This window comes from Cupressus sempervirens, chromosome 3 (genome assembly GCF_028749045.1).
Source record: "Cupressus sempervirens isolate cs-2001-9-10 chromosome 3, ASM2874904v1, whole genome shotgun sequence".
In the NCBI taxonomy this organism is placed as follows: domain Eukaryota; kingdom Viridiplantae; phylum Streptophyta; class Pinopsida; order Cupressales; family Cupressaceae; genus Cupressus; species Cupressus sempervirens.
In genome coordinates this window covers 451,693,863-451,713,568 of record NC_143120.1, presented here as the reverse complement: position 1 = coordinate 451,713,568, position 19,706 = coordinate 451,693,863, and the positions used below count along the sequence as shown (strand labels likewise).

The window sequence follows — 19,706 nt, the reverse complement described above, 5'->3', positions numbered from 1 at the left end:
TTCTTATTTCGCTTTCCTATACATATCATTTTCCATTGCATAAGGTTAAGACTCAAGCTCTACAAAACTCTTGTTATTGATATTTTTGAATTGGAAAAATACCAAAACTCCAACAAAATTAAGACCAACCTATCAAAAAGAAGAAATTAATTAAAATAAATAAATTTAAACATAAATACATCTCTAAACTTTAGAAGTTTATTTTTTATTTTTTTAAATTTTAATATGAAACCTAACTAGTATAGATATCTTAAATAAATATATCTAAGGAAATGTTGATAGATATCCATTACAAAATAATTATAATTTAATTTACTGCATCTTAAATTATTTATATTTCCTTTATCTTCATTTATTTAGTTTTTTTACTAACTTAAGATCTTTATTTTAATTTTTTTTAAAAATAGATGATTTATATCCCCAAATATTATAATTAAAATAAATATTTAATGTGGTATTTATTAAATTATTTTTAAAAGTATATTGTATTTATAATAATATTTAAACTTTTGACATTTAGATGATTGTCAAATTTAACCTAGAAGAATAAAAGTTAAATTGTAGAATGCCTATCGACATTAATTAGAGAAGACAATTGGAAATATAACTGAAAAGGGACTAATAATTTATATAGTTTGAAATAAATTTAAAAATATAAACATAACGAAATTTGGTGCACATATTTTAATTATAGATTTTTTTTCTGAAGTCTAGAGTATTTATTATTATTACTATTAAGATTAGTTATTATTATGTGTTAAACTCGAGTAGAGAACACAATACCTTCCCCATGAGGAGATCACACTTTATCGTTGTAGGCTTTGCCTATTTTTTATAGATTAATTGATCCATTCACAACTATCCCCCCTACAAACTGAATAGTTGACCAATCTTCAAAAAATTGAAAATATCATGAATTTTCTCGAAAATTTCAACATTTGATCTTAATGATCTGTATAATTTGTAGTTGAAAATAACATAACTTTTAGAAAAAAATCACTACATTTTCGTGAATCTAGAAAAAAGAAAAATGTTGACTTTGTTTTGTCTTTAGAGTTTTTAGAAAAAAAGTCACTACATTTTCATGAATCCAGAAAAAAAGAAGAGTTGACTCTATTTTGTCTTTAGAGTTTTTAGAAAAAAAAGTCACTACATTTTTGTGAATCTGAAGAAAAAAAAAGTTTGACTTTGTTTTGTCTTTAGTACATTTTGTGTGGACATTAGCCTGTCCCTAAATAAATGATTGATTTTAATGTCATTCGCATAATTATACAATCTAAGCGAGAAGAACAAGAGATGCAATGCATCAAAGTTCCTACCAATAGTTGGAAAAGAAGGAAAATGAAGATTTATAGGTAGAAAGGAAGGATATGAAGAGAGAGATAAAAAAGAGAATGATGTGTTATTATATGGATAATTAAAGGTAGAATGATAGAGAGAGTTGAAGGGAATTTAAAAATATTAATGATTCTATTATTTTAAGAAATATATAAATAACAATAGAAATTATATTATATGAATGAATTAGTCATTTCTACCAATTCACTTCAAATATTTGATTTTAAAAAAAAAACATTGTTGATTACTTAATTCAAACTACCAAAATATCTAATTAGTTTGAGGGGTAGTATTAGTTTTACAATTTGTAAAATGGTATAAAAAATTAGAATAAGAGTGTAAAATAGTAGTTAGTAAAATATAGTGTAAACTTAAAGAAATAACATTTTACAAATGATAAAAAAAAACATCAATTTAAAACTAATCAATATATTTATAATAAGAAATACAAAATATTTAACTCTATATTTAGAAAAATAGATGGTGATAATTAATATTGATTAGACATTCATTTGTAAGGTGGAAGATAAAAATGATTTTTTTTGAAAAGTTAAACTACTTGTAACAAATGGCGGGGCCTAAGCCTCCAGATCCTCAACCCTACCCAAACCTGCAAATGGTGCTTGTGTTATGCAGGGATTTGGAGGACACGATGGATGGTTATGGGTCCATGGGGGATGAAGGGAGGACTTTTACCGACACTGTTGCCTTGGGGAGTGGTGGTCATGCTGGTTGTCTTTTGGAGGGCGGTTAGAAGCTGGCAGATGGGACCTTGACTGGATGGAAGAACATGTTGGTGGGTTCTTCGGTGGCTAATGCCCCTACGGAGGATCCCAAGATTGCCTGTGGCATAGATGGTCCTATGATCTCCCTCCCAGACAGTCTGGTGGATAGCATGACCTCTGGCCTCAAACTTTATGTTGTTGGCAAATTCGTCACCTTTAGACCCACTATCGAGATGGTTTGTAAATGGGTGAGTCAAAAATGGAAAGTTAGGGGTAGTGTGGGTGTTTCAGCAATGCTAAGTGGCATATTGTATTTGAAATTTACGACAGAGTAGGATATCAACCTCATTCTTTCAGGTACCTAGTATTACGAGAAACATTGTCTTGCCTTGACAAAGTGGCATCCGGGCTTTGATGCTAGTGTAGAGTTAAGCAGACTAGCTCTAGTCTAGGTTAGATTACTTGGACTGCCCCTTGAATTTTGGGATGAGAAGATCCTAAGGTGGGTAGGGAATTCTTTTGGTCACTTTTTCATTGTGGACAAAGTGACTATGCAAAAATCACAACTAGTTTACACCAGATTATGTGTGAATGTAGCCTTAAATCATGCACTCCCAACTGTGGTTACTCTTAAGACCAAATGGGGGGAGAAAGTCTAGCCTATTGAATATGAGAATGCGGGCTTTTTCTGCTAGAAATGTGGTCAATTTGGACATCTTATAGTGGATTGTAAGGCCCAAATGTAGAAGGATAAACAAAACGTGAGTTCAGTAGGTATTGTTATGGATACTGTGGGGGAACCGTCGAAAGGCCCAGGACTGGAGGAGGAGACTATTGATACACAAATTACGGAGGTTCTCCCAGTGCTATCCACCCCAGGCAAAGAAGTGCATAATGAACCTAGGGAGGGGAATGCTTTGGAGAATAGGAAGAAATTGGAAGAATACCCCTTTAGACAGGATTTGGAGGAATTATTGAGTTCACCCATGGGGGGACTTAAGGAAAGAGATTTGTTGGAGGATGGAGAAATAAAGGTTTGCCACCCTCTTCCTTGCTCCCCAGCAAAACTGGGAGGGGCGAGCCAACATGAACTTATGGCAACAGAATGTGTATACTCAGGAGAGAATTTGTACTGCTTTAAAGATGGTTAAAGCCTCTCGAGAGGAGATTGCAGCTAAAGTAATGGCAAGCATTGATAAGGCTGAAAAGGAGCTTAGCCCTAGCTCACCACAAGAGGGGGATACTGGGGAATGGGAGGTTCAAAAAAAGAAGAGAAGGGGGAAAAAAAAACTAGATGTGGGGGCTTGTGGGATAGCTAGAAGATTGTCTAGCAGAGCAACCAGGACAAAACAAGCAGCAAGGGATGTGGCCAGTGGTAAGCAACTTACATTGGAGACCGTAACTAGAGGTAAGAAATGAAATTCCTCTCTTGGAATTTAAGGGGGTTAAATAATCCCTAGAAGCAATATGCTCTAAAACAATGCATATTTCAGGGAAAAGTTGACTGTGTTTTAATACAAGAAACTAAAATGTTTAGTGCTAATTTTGATAAAGTCGTTAGTCATGTTTGGCTGAGTGCTGTTTACATGCATATGGATGCTAATGGAGCCTTAGGGGTATTGCTACTCTGTGGAACCCAAACTCTATGATAGGAGTTGAGGTTTGGAAGGATAGAAATTTTTTAACTGATTTTCAAACTAGTATTCAACGTTGGGGGCTTATCAATATCTATGCTTCTAATAGCAAGGTAGGGAGGAAGGATACACATGATAAACTAGTAAGGATTTTAGAAACAATGAAGGATAAGCAATTGATGTCTATGGGTGACTTTAATACCCTCTTGTACCATTCAAAGAAATTAGAAGGTAACATGGACTGTTCTAAAAGTTTGCAAGATCTTAATGATTTTATGAGCATAATGGACTTTATTGATGTGGAACTGAGAGGGAATCCATATACTTGGACCAATAATAGAAAGGGGAGGGACCATATCTAGGTTAGACTAGATAAGCTAATGGTGACAGGGAACTGAATTTGACTTGGTAATTCCCTACTAGAGAACCTCGCTAGAACTGCTTCAGATCATTCCCCCTTAATCTTTTATTGGGAGGATGGTATTAAAAGTGGGTCAAAACCTTTTAGATATCAGATAATGTGGTAGTCTCATCCAGAATTCAAAGATAGAGTTCAAGAATGGTGGAATATAAGGATAGATGGTACTGCAATGTACAAACTGACCCAAAAACTTCATAACATAAGGAGAAATGCTAAGGGCTGGGCTAAGAGCTCTTTTGGAGATTTGTTTAAAGTCAAAGGTGAAGTGGAGGAAAAACTCAAAAAACTCCAAGGGGAGATTGTTGAAGGAATTAACCTAGAAAGTGCTACTCACGAAGAAAAGGAATATAGAAAAAAGTGGAAGGAGATTATTTTGAGGGAGGAATTTTTTTGGAAACAAAGATCAAGAGTTCAATGGCTAATAGAGGGTGATAAAAACACTACTTTCTTCTATAGGTCAACCTCTAACCATAAAAGAAGAAACACAATTAGAAGGTTGGAAGAGGAAGGGGAAAGGATTTATAAGGATTAGGAGGAAATGGGAAGACATGTGGTGGAATACTTTAGCAAGACTTATACCAAGGACAATAAAGTAGGAAATTCAGTGATCAGAAGAAGCTTGATTAATATGATACCTCAGGTGTTGGGTATGGTGGAAAACAATCACATTCTAAGAAACATCATGGAGGAGGAGGTGAAATGTGTGATGTTTTCAATGAAAGCTTATAAGGCTCCAAGTCCGGATGGTTTTCTTCTAGCTTTTTTCCAGCATTTTTGGGAGGTTGTTATACCTAAACTGGTATGGGCTACTAGGGATTTTTTTAGAACTGGGAAGATGCTAAAGAGGATCAATAAGACTTTTATTGTTCTAGTCCCTAAAATTTTGACACCTTTGTGCTCGCTAGATTTTAGACCTATTTATAAGACATTTGCTAAAGTCCTAGTTAATAGAATAAAGCCTTTTTTGGAAAGAATTATTGGCATTCCACAGAAAGGATTTGTTCTGGGGAGACAAATTCTAGATGCGACGATAACCACACATGAGGCTATTCATTTAATGGAAAGAAACAAAAGACCTAGTATGGCCTTCAAATTGGATATCTCCAAGGCTTATGACAAGGTTAAGTGGGATTTCCTCTATGATGTGCTTACAAGAGTGGGATTTAATAACAAGGTTATAAATTTGATCAAGATGATGGTTGGTTCGGTTTAGTATTTTATTCTTCTAAATGGTTCCCCCTAGGGAAATTTTGGAGCAGAGAAAGGTCTAAGATAGGGTGACCCACTTTCTCCCTAGCTTTTCATCATGGTGGCATAAGTTCTAGGGAGGTCTTTCTCTAAACTAGTTGATACTGGTTGTGTTAAAGGGGTTAAGCCTGCCACTACTACTAATCCTAAAGTTCTATAGCAATTTGTAGATGACACATTCCTTTTTGGAGAATCTTTGGTTATGGAAGTTGAAGCTTGGAAAACTATTCTTTGCAATTATGAAGAAAGTTTAGGTCAACAAGTTAATTACCACAAGAGTAAGATTTATTTCTTTAATACCAACACCCCATTACAAAGGAGGATAAGAAACATTTTGGGTTGTTAGTCTGCCAACCTTCTGGATACTTATCTTGGCCTACCGCTAACCACTAAAGAGGTGACTAATGAATTCTAGAATACTATAGTGGAAAGAATTCATAAGAAACTTGCTAGCTGGAAAGGGAAGATCCTAAGCAATGTGGCAAATTAAAAGTGCTCTTAGTAGCTCTCCAGGGTATTCCTATTTACTTCCTATCCCTTTTCAAAATAAACCAAAATATGGCTGATAGGATTGAGAGAATACAAACGAATTTCCTTTGGTCAAGAACAAAGGAGAAAAATAAATTAAGCTTGGTCAATTGGGAAGAGGTGTGTAAGCCAATGGAGAAAGGGGGATTGGGAGTAAGAAGACTGCATGACCTTAATAAGGCTCTCCTTATGAAGATTGGCTAGAGATTGGGAGAAGATAATACTGACTAGGGTAATATTATGAAAGCTAAATATCAGTCAAATTCCTTCTTTAATTGGAATCTATTCAATAATGACCTTCCAGGAGGCTCCAAAATCTAGATGAATATAGTTAAGAGTAGAGGCTTATTGAGGGAAGGGACAAGGTGGATAGTGGGGAATGGTCATAGCATCAGATTCTGGGAAGACAATTGGTTGGGAGGGAAATTGCTGGTTTTCAGGAAATTCAAAAGACTAATGGAGCCACTTAATGTAGGAATAGGAAGGGAGGTGGAGGACTATATTGATCAGGGGAGGAAGTGGAAGAAACTGTATAAAGATACTTACTCCCAGGAGGATATTCAGCTTCTCAAGGAGTTGGAAGAGTTGATAAGAACATAGAGACCCCCTATTTTGATCCAAGAGGATACTACAGTCTGGGACTTAACTTCCATTGGTCACTTCATAGTCAAATCGACTTACAAATACCTCTTTAGCAGGGATCTCTGTCCACCATTATGGAGTAATGTTTAGATTAGTAACCTCCTCCCTAAAATCAATCTTTTCTGGTGGACGGTTCAGCATGGCAAAATTTTAACCATAGACAATCTGAAAAGAAGGGGTTTTTATATAACAAACTGTTGCTATCTCTGCAAGGAGAAGGAGGAGAGTATTTCCCACCTATTCCTTGAATGCAACTATACCTTAATGATATGGGCTATGGTTTGGGAAAGATTTGGTTTAGATTGGGTTATGAGGTACAACCTATGACAATTTGTGGAGAACTGGTACTGCCCCTTCTATCACCCAAACTTGGTCTTTCTGTGGAAAATTGTTCCACCATATCTTTGCTAGCATATATGGAAAGAAAGGAATAACAGAGTATTTCGGGAGGAGAAAAAACCAGCGGAAGTGGTTTTTGGAATAATGGAGAAATTGCTGAAGGAAAATATCAAGGTTGCCAAAGGAAGAACCAGGCAGGCAAGAAGGTCAAATTGCTGCAAAATGGGGTGTTCATGAGGATTTTTACCATTTTGATAACTCAAAAATGTTAAGGAGACATCAAACAAGATGGAAATCACCTACCCTTACACAATTTAAACTAAAATTCAATGGTGTTGCTAGAGGAGGTATATGAGTGACAAGAGGAGTGCTATGGGATGGGAATGACGATGCGCCATTAGTCTATGTACGTAACGTGGGGAGTGGAAGTAATAATCTGGCGGAGGCAATGGCTTTGTTAAGGGGTCTTCAGCTGATTAGTGAAATGCAACTTAAAGAAATAACCATAGAGGGGGACTCCAAATTAATTATTGATTTGGTTATTGATGTGTCCTAACCATGATGGAATATTTAGACTATCATTATGGACATCTAACATATTTTATAAAGGATGGAAAAGGTCCACCTGCAACACATCTACAGGGAAGGAAATAAGGTGGTTGATGCGGCATCTGCCATGGGGTTTAAATTAACGGTAATCACGTGCTGGAGGAATATGGAAAATTTAAACGAAGAGGGGTGAGTATCATTTAATTATGACTATTAAATTTAAAGCTGGGGCCAATTTTGGTAATTTTTTCCTCGGAGAGTCGAAGTGTGCTAAATTTAATAAAGGTTTTAAGGAATTGAGGAGAAGATGTGGCCGTACAAACAGAAAGATGAATGAATGCAAATTAAGAAGAGTGTCATTTCACCATTATGGTAACCTATTGCGAAATTCAAATTACTTCCCATTTGAAAGTACAAACGATATCATTTTTTAGATTGTCAGAGATTTTCAAGGTGTTAAAATTATGATACTATACAAGAGCGATTCCCATAATGAATTTGCATGGGATTTTGAGGCTTATCAAGCATGGGATTGTAAATTTTTTTACTCATTGTTGAGAGAGTCAGAATTGATAGTATTTGCAGTGTTTTCGTAGATAGGGAGGTTCAGATGCGCATCACTGAGGTGGGGGAAAGGGAAATTGGTGGGATAGACATGGGTGGAGATTTGAATAGGCTAGAGCCCATGAAAATGGAGAACTTCAAAGATAGAATGGCCACCTGGTTCCTCTTAAAAGAGGGTGGTTTTTTGCCTTACATGTAGTCAATGGCGGGGTATTATGAGAATTGTGCCCTCCAGTTCGTCAATGGGTGAAATGACTGCAAGGCCACCATTAATGAAATTATTTTTCAAGTTAATGAGGAAGTAATTGCCATGCTACTGGTCTCTCAATAAAGGGGAAAAAATGGAGAAAGGTCACCAAAACTACTGACAAGGCCAGTTTGAGCAATTTTTTTGTAGAGAATGAGGAACTAGTGTGCTATAGAGGGGGTTTTAAGAGGGATAAGCTACCAGCTCCATGGGACGATGTTTGCCTGGTACTCATGAAATATCTTACGTTGGAGGGTAGGTTCAGTGTTTGCTACTACTACCAATTTCCCTTATTGAATCATTTTAGAAATAGGGATTTTATTTCTATTCCATTTTTTCTGCTACATACTCTAGAGGATATGATCAATGATGTTAGGGAGAAGAGGAATAAAGGGCATAACTTCACCATCATCCACCAAGGCTTAATCATTTGCTTGTATCAATTCCACCTTGCCCTTTGCCCCCCTAGGGTGGTGGTGGTTGATAACCATCACCATCAATAGAATTCTCCCCCGAGTACCAGTATTGGTACTAGAATTCATACCCCTTGACCTTCCCCTAGCCATGAAAATAAGAAAAAGAAGAAACTTGAGAAGGTTGCGAAACATAAGGGTAGTAAGAATATTAAGATGGAAAAATCTGTGGAGGTGGAAGAGGAGGACTTGGAGGAGGAAGCGGGGGGAAAGGCTAGGAGAAGGTCTGGAAGAATTGCCCAATCCCAAGCAAGATACAAGCAAAAATCTAATAGAGTTAGGGTGGAGGAAGTGGAAGAGAAGAGCTCTGATAATAATGAAGAGGAGAGGAAGGAGGAGGATAACTCCGATTCCAAGAGAGAAAAAGGGAAGGAGGAGGTTGAAAAAAAATTAACTCGGCCGACAATTCTAATGCCCAATTTTTCGCTGATAAAACCTAGGTTTTTGCTAGTAATGCTACTACCACAGAGACTACCCACGTTTCGGCCAGCTTCACCCTTCAACCCATTACCTTCTATGAAGACAGTAGCAAAGTGGACACCTCCCCCATTACTATTTCCTCTCCAGTCAAGGATAAATCTAAGTTTTTTACTAACCTAAGGGTTTTGCAGGATGATAACTAGGTTGAAAAAGCTAAAGAGGAAGCCAAAAAGATGGGAGCACAAAATAAGGAGGAGACTGAGGAGCAATTGGAGGTGTATGCCAAATTGGAAAAGAGGGTTAAAACTTTAGAAGAAGGGTTCTACTCCTTCTCTAAATTTGCCCTAAAGGTCACCCACACCGCTGCCACCACGCTCCAACTGTTGGTACAAGAGAAAGAAGATGCTGGAATGGATATGGAGGATCATAAGCTCCTCTTTAAATTCCTTGCGAATGATTGGGCTCGAGTTCTACTGGCTGCAAAGGGAAAGGAAAAAACTGAGAATAATGTTTCTTAGTTTTAAGGGATCATCAGATTCAAGTTTTTAATTTATTTATGTTAATTTGCTATTACTGGTTTTGTTGGTATCCAATTGTTGCTTGACTTGAGTTGGCCTGGTTGTGCCAATAGTTTTTTATGATGAACTTTAGTAGTATAGCAGACTTTTTAGAATTTTATTATAGTTTAGTTGGTTTGGTTAATAATAGTATGCTGGTTAAGTTACATGCATGGTTTTATTCTAGTTATGTGAAACTTTTGTATGTTTTTACTCCAGTAATGTTCTCAGTGGGTCTCTGCTTGTAATGTGCTGGTCACCACCATTTTGGTTGTAAGGGCCGACCCCCTTGTTCCTGGGCACTTTTTATTTCCAAAACAAATGGGGAAAAGGTAAAGTTGCAATTAATGCATGATAGATTTGTTAGAAAATATTCATATTTTCTTACAAATGACAAAAATAAACATCCAAGTAAAACTTGGAAAGTAAATCCACTTGTCACAAATGTGGAAAAGATAAAATTGTAATTAATGCAATCAGTGATGTATGATAGACTTGTTAAAAAATATTTGTATTTTTGTTAGAGAAAATTGAATTTTCTGTCTACCAAAAATAATATGGTGCAATAGAATGAATGGAAAATGTGATTTATAAAATAATTAAAAATTAGAAAAAGATATAAACATTTGAAAATATGAGATCAATTAAATTGAAAAATTGAATTGAATGATTGCAATACTTTCCTCCCTCTAGCAGGAGGGAATAATAAACTACTTTCATTCATCCACTCGGCATTACTCACCCTGAGAAAAAGCAATGGCACGTGAATAAAGGAAAAGCAATAACACCAGTTTGCAGCAACTTGTTGGTCATCGGCCCTGAAAGAATTCTAGCGTCTGCATTTTCTCATCTTTCGCGTTTTTCTTTTATTTTTCCCTGGGAGCACTCAGATCCTTGTAATTTTATATAGTTGGTTTGTTTGGCTTCTCCTGGGTAATAGCTAGATTGGGAGGAATCTTACAATATTCGACAAATTTCTCTTCGTTACTAGTTTTTAGTATTGCACGACTACTTGTTACAGGTAATGTATTGCATCTACTTTTCTAATACAATTAGGTATAAATGCGAAAGCTGTTGAGTTGAGGAAGGAATAGTTTGTTTCAACTTTGAAGTCTAGTTGCAGGGCAGCAAATTACGGGCACGGCATTGTATGCTTTGATGAATTGCATCTTATCTTAACTAGGGCTTTGGTAATTTTGTCATTTTAGTGTAACTTTATTGGACCTTTTAAATGCTCTCTCTATTAAATCACTACCATCTTTCAATTTCCGTTACTCTGGATTTCTTTCCAACTAAAAGCTTTAAACACGTGCCCAGATTCCTAAAAATTACGGTCATCATTTGATCCCCGAACCTCAGATGGATGAAGGAATGCATGAACTTCTAAATGCCTTATGAATAAGGAACAAGGCACGATCTCATATAACAATGACTCTATGAACTGTTTTAATGGTGTCTATGAGAAAAAATAGTTTAAGGGACCACATATTACTGTAAATTGTATATGACTGTATGAACTGTTTTAATGGTGTCTATGAGAAAAATTAGTTTAAGGGACTGCAGATTACTATAAATTGTCTATAAATGTTCGAGAGTTCAGAGATACAAGGCTTCATTTAGGGTAAAAAAATTAAGTGTCCTCTATCACGAGGTAATTGGTAAATACTTGCTTATTAATAACAGAGACCAAAAGGTCAATTTATACAAAAGAATGAGATGATGTTTCCTTAGGAAACGATCATAAAGAATAGAAACATTCTATTTCAGAGAAAGCAAAAAACGCAAGCAAACTAAAGCTAAAGATATTTGCAAGATAACCATTAACTAATAATAGACGTCTTATCTATTATTGTAATACCCTCCGTTAATGGTTAATCTATCTAACACACCAAGCTGTCCTCTGAATTTGACAAACTTATCAGGACCAAGAGGCTTGGTGAGAATGTCTGCAGTCTGATCTGTGGTAGGAACATATTGCAGATCTATAGTCCCGTCTTCAACCAGCTATCGTATGTAATGACAATGAACATCCACATGCTTGGTTCGTTCATGGAAGACTGGATTCCGTGCTAACTTGATAACGCCTTCGTTATCAACAAACAGAGTAGTCGGTCCTGCTGGTGACATTTGCATATCCCCAAGCATTCGACGAAGCCAGACAGCTTCACATCCTGCCTTAACAGTCCCTCTGTATTCAGCCTTTGTAAAAGAGAGAGAAACTGCCTGCTGCTTCTTGCTGGTCCATGTGACTGCACCGGATCCCAAACTGAACACATATCCAGATGTTGACTTTTTATCATCAACAGAGCCTGCCCAATTTGAATCTGTGAACCCACTGAGTTTAGGATTAGAACTCCGAGAATACAGAAGTCCATAATCAGAAGTGCCCTTCACATAACGAAGCACACGCTTTGTTGCCATCTAATGATCAGCTTTAGGAGCTGTCATAAAGCGTGAAATATAGCTGACTGCGAAGCTGATATCAGGCCTAGTAGCAGATAGGTAGATGAGGCTGCCTACTTGTTGCCTATACGTAGTATCATCAACGGAAGGAGAATCAGACTTGGCTGATAACTTGAGACCTTTCTCCATAGGTGTAGATGCAGGTTTGCAATCCTGCATTCAGAATTTGTCTAACAAGGCCCTGACATATTTGGACTGAGAGATGAATATACCAGAAGACTGTTGCCAAACTTCAACACCTAAGCAATAATGCATGAGCCCAAGGTCAGTCATATCAAAAGACTGGCATAAGTGTTGTTTGATTCCTTGAATCAAAGATGCTGAACTGCCAGTGATGATCAGATCATCCACATAGATAACCAGAAGGATGATGTCACTGTCAGTAGTCTTGATGTACAGATTTGAGTCTGAAGAACTCCTCTTGAAGCCTTGATCACTGAGGTACGTATCAATCTTGATGTACCATGCCCGAGGGGCCTGCTTCAAACCATAGAGAGCTTTTACCAATCTGAGAACCTGATGGTCTTTACTAGCAACCTTGAAACCAGGAGGCTGTGTCATGTAGACCTCTTCATGGAGATCACCATTCAGGAAAGCACTCTTTACGTCCATCTGATGGACCTTCCAGCCAAACTGTGCTGCCATGGCTAGGACTAATCTGATGGTGCTCATCTTTGCAGTAGGAGCAAAGGTCTCCTCATAATCAATGCCCTGACGCCGAGAAAAGCCCTTCGCCACTAAACGAGCTTTGTATTTATCCAAAGTACCATATGATTTGTATTTGATTTTGTAGACCCATTTGCAGCTTATGGGTTTCTTCCCTAGGGGAAGATCAGAAAGGACCCAAGTGTTGTTCTTCAGCAGGCTCTGGTGTTCAGATTGCATGGCCTGTTCCCACTTTGGAATTCTTTTAGCCTCGGAATATGTTTGAGGTTCAAACACACTGTGAATGTTGGCCATAAGAGCAAAGTTAATAGAATCTGTAGTTTTGCTCTTTTTCCAAGCAGTTCTCCCATCAATGAGCTCATCATCATGAAGATCAGCAAGTGTCTTAGCCCACCACTTAGGCCGGAGAGGAGAATGACCAACAGTAGTACTAGGAGATGCTTGATCAGCAGGATCCTGATCAGAAAAATCTGGATCAAACTCAGGTGAAGCATCTTCAAAACGAGGTGATCTTGTAGGAGAAGCCGGAGGTGTCTGTACAGGTATCACTGGCAGGACTGGAGTTGGAGGAGCTACTGGAGCCCTCCCATCAGGTGGACCTAATGGAAGCCAAACTCCCAAATCATGAACCTGCATAGGCTGGTCTGCTGGATTAGGAACAGGAGAAACAGGCATGAATGGTCCTCGTTGCTCATCAAAGACTACATCGCGGCTGTATATGAGACGAGATGTCTCAACATCAATAAGGCGGTAAGCTTTGTGAAGACTGCTATATCCAGCAAGCATTAGTTTCTGACTTTTGGCATCCAACTTGGTGCGTGAAGCATCAGGGATCCAAACAAAAGCAAGAGAGCCAAAAACCTTCAGGTGACTGATTCTGGGCTTGCGACCTGACCAGGCCTCTTCCGGAGTTTTACCTTTGACCGCCACTGTGGGTGACCGGTTCAACAGATAAACTGCAGTGTTAACTGCTTCTGCCCAAAAACGCTTCGGAACATGTCTGTGTTCGAGCATGGAACGAGCCATCTCGGTGATTGTCCTGTTCCGACATTCAACTACACTGTTCTGTTGTGGCATGTGGGGTGTGGTGAACTGGCGTTGGATGCCATGTGTATCCAAGAAGCTAGAGAAAACATTTGAACAAAATTCCCCCCCATTGTCTGATCTAAGATTAATAATAGATTTCCCATACTCTTTTTCAACTAAGGGTTTAAACTTCTGAAATACAGTAAATGCATCGAATTTCTTTTTAAGGAAATACACCCACATTTTTCTACTGAAATCATCTACAAACAACAGAAAATACCTGTACCCAAGAACAGAAGGAGTGGCCATAGGGCCGCAGATATCAGCATGAACAAGCTGAAGGACTTGAGAAGCTCGCCAAGAATCGCCACTGGGGAAAGGTGTGCGATGTTGCTTCCCTGCCTGACATGCGTCACAAACTCCAAGGTGTTGGGTTTGAATCTTTGGCAAACCAAGAACAAGCTCATCCCGAGCAAGTTGTGAGAGATAATGCACATTTAAGTGCCCATATCGCTGATGCCAAAGTGTGCTGATGGAAGATAGCCGAGCAGCCATAGCTAAGTCCTAAGAATCACCAGAATCAGTAAGTCTGAAAAGACCATGATCCTCAAGACCAACTGCAACAGTAGACTTAGTCGCCCGATCAGTGATGGTGCACTGATGTGAACTGAAGGTGACTGCCAAGTGTGGAGAATGTCGCAGCAACTGATTGACCGAGAGTAGATTTAGTTCCATCCCTGGAATGTAGTACACATCAAGGAATATGAGCTTCCTCCCAACAGACTGAATTTGAATGTTGCCTTTACCAACAACCGTGTACTCTTCTCCACCACCAAAGATAACAGAATCTGAATAAGGCTGGTAGTCAGTAAACCAGTCTCTGCGGTGAGTGAAATGTTGAGAGGCACTTGAATCAATGTACCAGGCAGATGACTGCACATGATCTGCAGGTCTTTTAGCCATGAAGGCGTAAAAGGCAGATTTTGCCTGCTTAGTGTGCTCTGCACTGTTCGCTTTGGGTTGCGAACTTGATTGCTTAGACTGGGCAGCTAAGTGTTTCCGACATGCAACCTTCATGTGACCATACTTGTGGCAATAGTTGCATTGAATGTTCTTCTTTTTGGTACCATCAGATGCTGGAGCAGAAGACTTCTGCTGAGATGGTTGCTGAAACTTGCCCTTATCCTTGTGAAAGGATTTCGCAGCAAAGGCTTGCTCAGTGGAGGTGGAACTGGAGCTGCTATCGAACTGTTGTTTCCACCGATCTTGCTGAAGTAGCAGGGTGCAGAGATCAGTGAACTTTAGATCAACACCAGTAGATGTGATGTTGAGAGTCTCGATAAAATGCTCATAGGAATTTGGTAAACTCTGAAGAGTGATTACCACAATATCCTCTTCCTCCATCTTGCGACCGATGGCAACTAACTGATCACGGATTTCTTGAATCCGATTCAGGTGTGCCTGGAGCGAGGTGCGCTCATCCATGACAATAGAAAACAGAGTGTTTTTCAGAAAGAAGGCTCTGCTCTTGTCGGAAGTCTCATGAAGACCTTTGAGATGTGTCCAAATTTCGGCCGCTGTCTTGCCGGATGGAATTTGAGAAAGCTGGTCATCAGCTACGGAGAGTTTGAGAAGCATTACTGCCTCTCGATTGTTCAGATCCCATGTATCTTGATTAGGACCCGGAGAAGTCGAACACTGCTTAACACCCAGAACAAGTTGATCGGTGTTTCGATATTTGAAGATTGTGATGATGCGCTGCTTCCAGGTTCCATAATTGCGACCATTGAATTTGGAATTATGCTTGAGCTGAATATTTGTCAGAGATGCCATGGCACGTTTTTCAATGAAAAACTGCGAAAATCTGTGAAGGCACGTTTTGCGAGGCAAAAATACGGAAGACCCAGAAGAATTAGAGAATGACCCAGAAGAGAGCTCGGAAAACCCAAAAGGAATCTGTTGTCATTTTCTCAATCCGTTGGCTCAAAAATCGAGGCACCCAGAAAAAAAGACGACAACCCAGTTGAGCTCTCAAAAAACCCACCAAGAATCTGCAAACAAAATATTTTTTCGACCCCAAAAATTAGGGTTTCGAAAAAAAAGGCCCTAGCTGAAAAAAGCTTGAAAAAACTTCAGATTTCTTGATAAAAATGGTCGAATCTGCTTCCCAGAGCACGATGACAGATTGAGACGGCTAAGAGCATGAAGATTTGATACAGAAACATGCAGATTTTCACCCCAAAAACGCGAGTCTGCTAGTCGCGCGGCTGTTAGAAACGATCTCAAAAAAAAAAATAGTCTTAGATAAAGATCTGAACCAAAACTATCGATTCCGCATCTTTGGTAGGAAGTACAAACCCCTGCAACTACAACATGAGCCTCCAAATCGCGCGGGTGCAGGCTGAAGACGTGAAAATGGAGTGTAAAAAAAAAACGCGATGTTAGGCAAAAGAAATCGCGATTTTCAGATACCAGCTGAGAATGGTACAAAACGACCACAATTTTCATGCAATTTGTAGACCCGAGTTCAAAATTTCTCTAGACAGAAAAACCTAGGTGGGTTTTTGGAGAAAATAGCTGAAATAATTTTGGAAAAATTTAAACAAATAATTTCAAGAAGAAATTATAAATTTTAACAAAAAAATTTAAGCATTTAGCTCCGGTACCATATTACGAGGTAATTGGTAAATACTTGCTTATTAATAACAGAGACCGAAAGGTCAATTTATACAAAAGAATGAGATGATGTTTCCTTAGGAAACGATCGTAAAGAATAGAAACATTCTATTCCAGAGAAAGCAAAAAACGAAAGCAAACTAAAGCTAAAGATATTTACAAGATAACCATTAACTAATAATAGACGTCTTATCTATTATTGTAATATCCTCTTTGATAAGATTTACGTTTTAGTTTGCTGTTTAGATGTTGCCTCCATTTACTACACAAAATGATTGATTATTAGCATTCTGATTTGATTTAAAATTGTTTCTCCAAAGGCAAAAAAATGATTGTATAGACTTTTGTTGTAAAAGAGTAAAATGCCATTATTTTTAACTGAAATTCTTACTATTTCTTATATCTGGCAACACAGATTTACCCGACTTTGTTACCATTTCCTTATTTTTCCTCTTTAGGTCAAAACTTTTGTCTTGTAAGGAAAAAGCACTAATAAGGTGCACTTTTTGAGCATCTAATCTTTGAAATATAAATTTGCTGAAATATAAATTTGCACTTTTTGAGCATTGAATCTTTGAAATCTTAATTTTAAGGAGTTAAATAAATGAAAACTAAAACTCTATTAAGAATAATAACAAGTATCGCATGTACTATTACCCATTATTTTTTCTACCTATTTTGGTTCATAATTGGTTTATTTGTATACCATTACTCAGATATTCCTATACGCTACTGAGACATTTGTTCTTAGATTTTGACAATTTCACATGTGCCATTCATCAACATCTTTTAGTAGATATCAGAGTTGACACTTCGAAATGATCACTTTTTAACTATTTGATATTTAATCATTTTATATAACATATTTAATATTTAATGATTCCTTTTGTATGTTCTAATTGCACTTCAGAAATGCTTAGTTCAGCTAGGAATGACATGTGTCGTACAGAGAGGTGAAATTATTACATATTAAAACCATTTTCAGGGCAGTGATTATTTCACCTGCCATAAGATGTAATCAGCGATACTTTGTTCAGTTGGCGAATGACTAGATTGCAACTTCTGTAGCATGTTTTCTCCGCAGTCAAGCTTTGAACATATACATCCTGATGATTTTGGTTTAAAAATTTAAATCCAGAGCATTTGTACATTAAAATCAGAAAGGCTGTTTCAGGCTTTCATCAACTTTCTAAAAATTAGTATGGATGAAGGAAAATGTGAGCTCCAAGTTTATAGTGAATAACGGGTTAAATGTGAATTTATATACTGTCCTTTTTGCTATGGATGCATTCGTAGGGTTTAGGTTTTGGTTACTGTTGACAATTTTTCACCATTCATTACCATTACAGATAGCCGATCAAAGACATCTTCCATGGGATAAGTTATGTGGTTTTTGGGCATTCAATGATGCAATTTCTGCAGTTTTGGCTGAAAACAGTGTGGTTTTGGGCAAAATTAGGTGCACAAAAACACAATACAATTTCGGGTGTCGGATGAGTTTCATTGAGTGAGGCGGCATTGAGTGAGCAGTATTTCGCAGTTGCGGAGCAGCGATAAATGAGGTAACAGTCAAGTTATGTAATCATCGCATCATTGCACGATTAAGTCGTGAACAAAAATTTCAAGTTGCGATGGTGCGATATTCCTTCAGTCGCCTTGTCGTGGCTTAGTCTTGGTTAAGGGAATTTTAAGTTGCGATGGTGCGACAGTCAACAACTTTAGTCATCGCTCCATCGCACATGGTTAAGAGCTACCCTTGGTTTAGGCAGCAAAGCTACGAAAGGCTATGGTCACACGTTCATGGGGTTAAAACTGAGGTGAAGAGTTAAGGCAACGAAGCTGCGACAACTCATTGATTACAACTTTGCAGGGTTAAAGATGAATCAGCATTTTCAAGTCGTGAAGTTGCGATCTAATGCAAATGTTAACTCCAGTTGGTTTTGCCGTTTTGCAGCAGTTAGACACAAAATCAAGCAGTTGCGACAGGGCGATCAACAATTGAGGTTGGTCTTTGCAACTTCGCAAGTGGCAACACAGTTAAGGTTTTCTAAGTTGCGAAGTTGCAAAAGGTGCCATGCAGTCAAGGTCAGATAAACATCGCAATGTTGCATGCAGTTAATGCTGAACCCTGGTTTAGGTTGTGAAGTGGCGTTTTCCTTTGTCGCATGTTCGCAAGGTTAAGATATGAGTTAAGAGTTTAAGTTGCAAAGCTGCAATGACATAAAACAATTAAATTAGCGGCTAGGATCGCAAGGATTCACTTGCAGTTATGATTTTTGGTTGCAAAGCTTTGAAGAGGGTTGGCAGTCAATCTAAACAGTGTTCGCAAAGTTGCACGATTACAAAGGGATTTATGTTTGGCAGTTGCGAAGCTGCGAGATGGTTAGTTTGAGGGTCATTGCGGGTCACAGCGGTTAGTAGATTGAGGTAATTCCAAGCTGTGAAGCAATGATAAGGCATGAAATGAAGACGTCGCCATTTTGCATGGCCAAACAATCAATGAAGAGAATGAGTTGCGAGGCAACGAACAAGAGAAAGATGGAACATCACAGGTCAACAAGGGAAGAAGAACAGGTGAGGTGGCAGAACATTTCAAGGATACGAGGCCACATGGCAGCATTGACTATTGAATGATGACATAGCTGACTTGACACTGTTGTGAACACGGAACCAAGCAGCTCTTTGATGGCAATAGGTCCTTTTGATCGTCTGCAACCACCTTTTGGTGTTCTCCATGCCTGGTAAATGCAATTTTCATCCTTCCACTGCCATGGTTGTCCATCTACCAGCTAGGGAAGTAATGGCCGTTGTTGCTGTCTCTTCAGGGCTCGATTTGCATGCAAGATCAGATTTTCTGCATGGAGACATGCATCTTATCGGATCTCCCTTCTTATTCTCAGTCATCGCTCTTCTGCAACTTGAACTCAGTGGTTGAGTTTAGAGTTTGAACTCAATGTAACATCAGAGTTATGCCTGAACTCTATAAAAGGGAGTTGTAAATATGTTTTAGAGGTTCCTCTCTGCTTGTATTTTGCAGCAGCATTATGCTTTGCAACTTTTGCCTTCCATCAATGAAAGCTCTATTTCTTATCTCTTCTTGCCATTCATTATTTGTGCATGTTCTTGCCTTGTTTCAGATGTTTCTTTCTAGTTTCTGAAAGTTTTATGTTGTGTTCAATTTGTTGATGAT

The 19,706-nt window shown here is 38.1% G+C and overlaps 2 protein-coding genes across 5 annotated transcripts in view; both read left to right on the top strand.

Moving 5' to 3' along the window:
- Window positions 1-10,565: 10,565 nt before the first annotated feature.
- LOC149567024 (guanosine deaminase-like) overlaps window positions 10,566-19,706 on the top strand; it is a 33,270-nt gene continuing 24,129 nt past the window's right edge. For all 4 annotated transcript variants that reach the window (XM_089820240.1, XM_089820238.1, XM_089820239.1 and 1 more), the window contains exon 1: window positions 10,566-10,706. The gene's annotated coding sequence lies outside the window, so the exon portion shown is untranslated. The remainder of the gene's footprint in view (window positions 10,707-19,706) is intronic.
- Window positions 10,637-19,706, top strand: part of LOC149567022 (guanosine deaminase-like) — a 103,966-nt gene continuing 94,896 nt past the window's right edge. The window contains exon 1 of the mRNA XM_089820235.1: window positions 10,637-10,706. The gene's annotated coding sequence lies outside the window, so the exon portion shown is untranslated. The remainder of the gene's footprint in view (window positions 10,707-19,706) is intronic.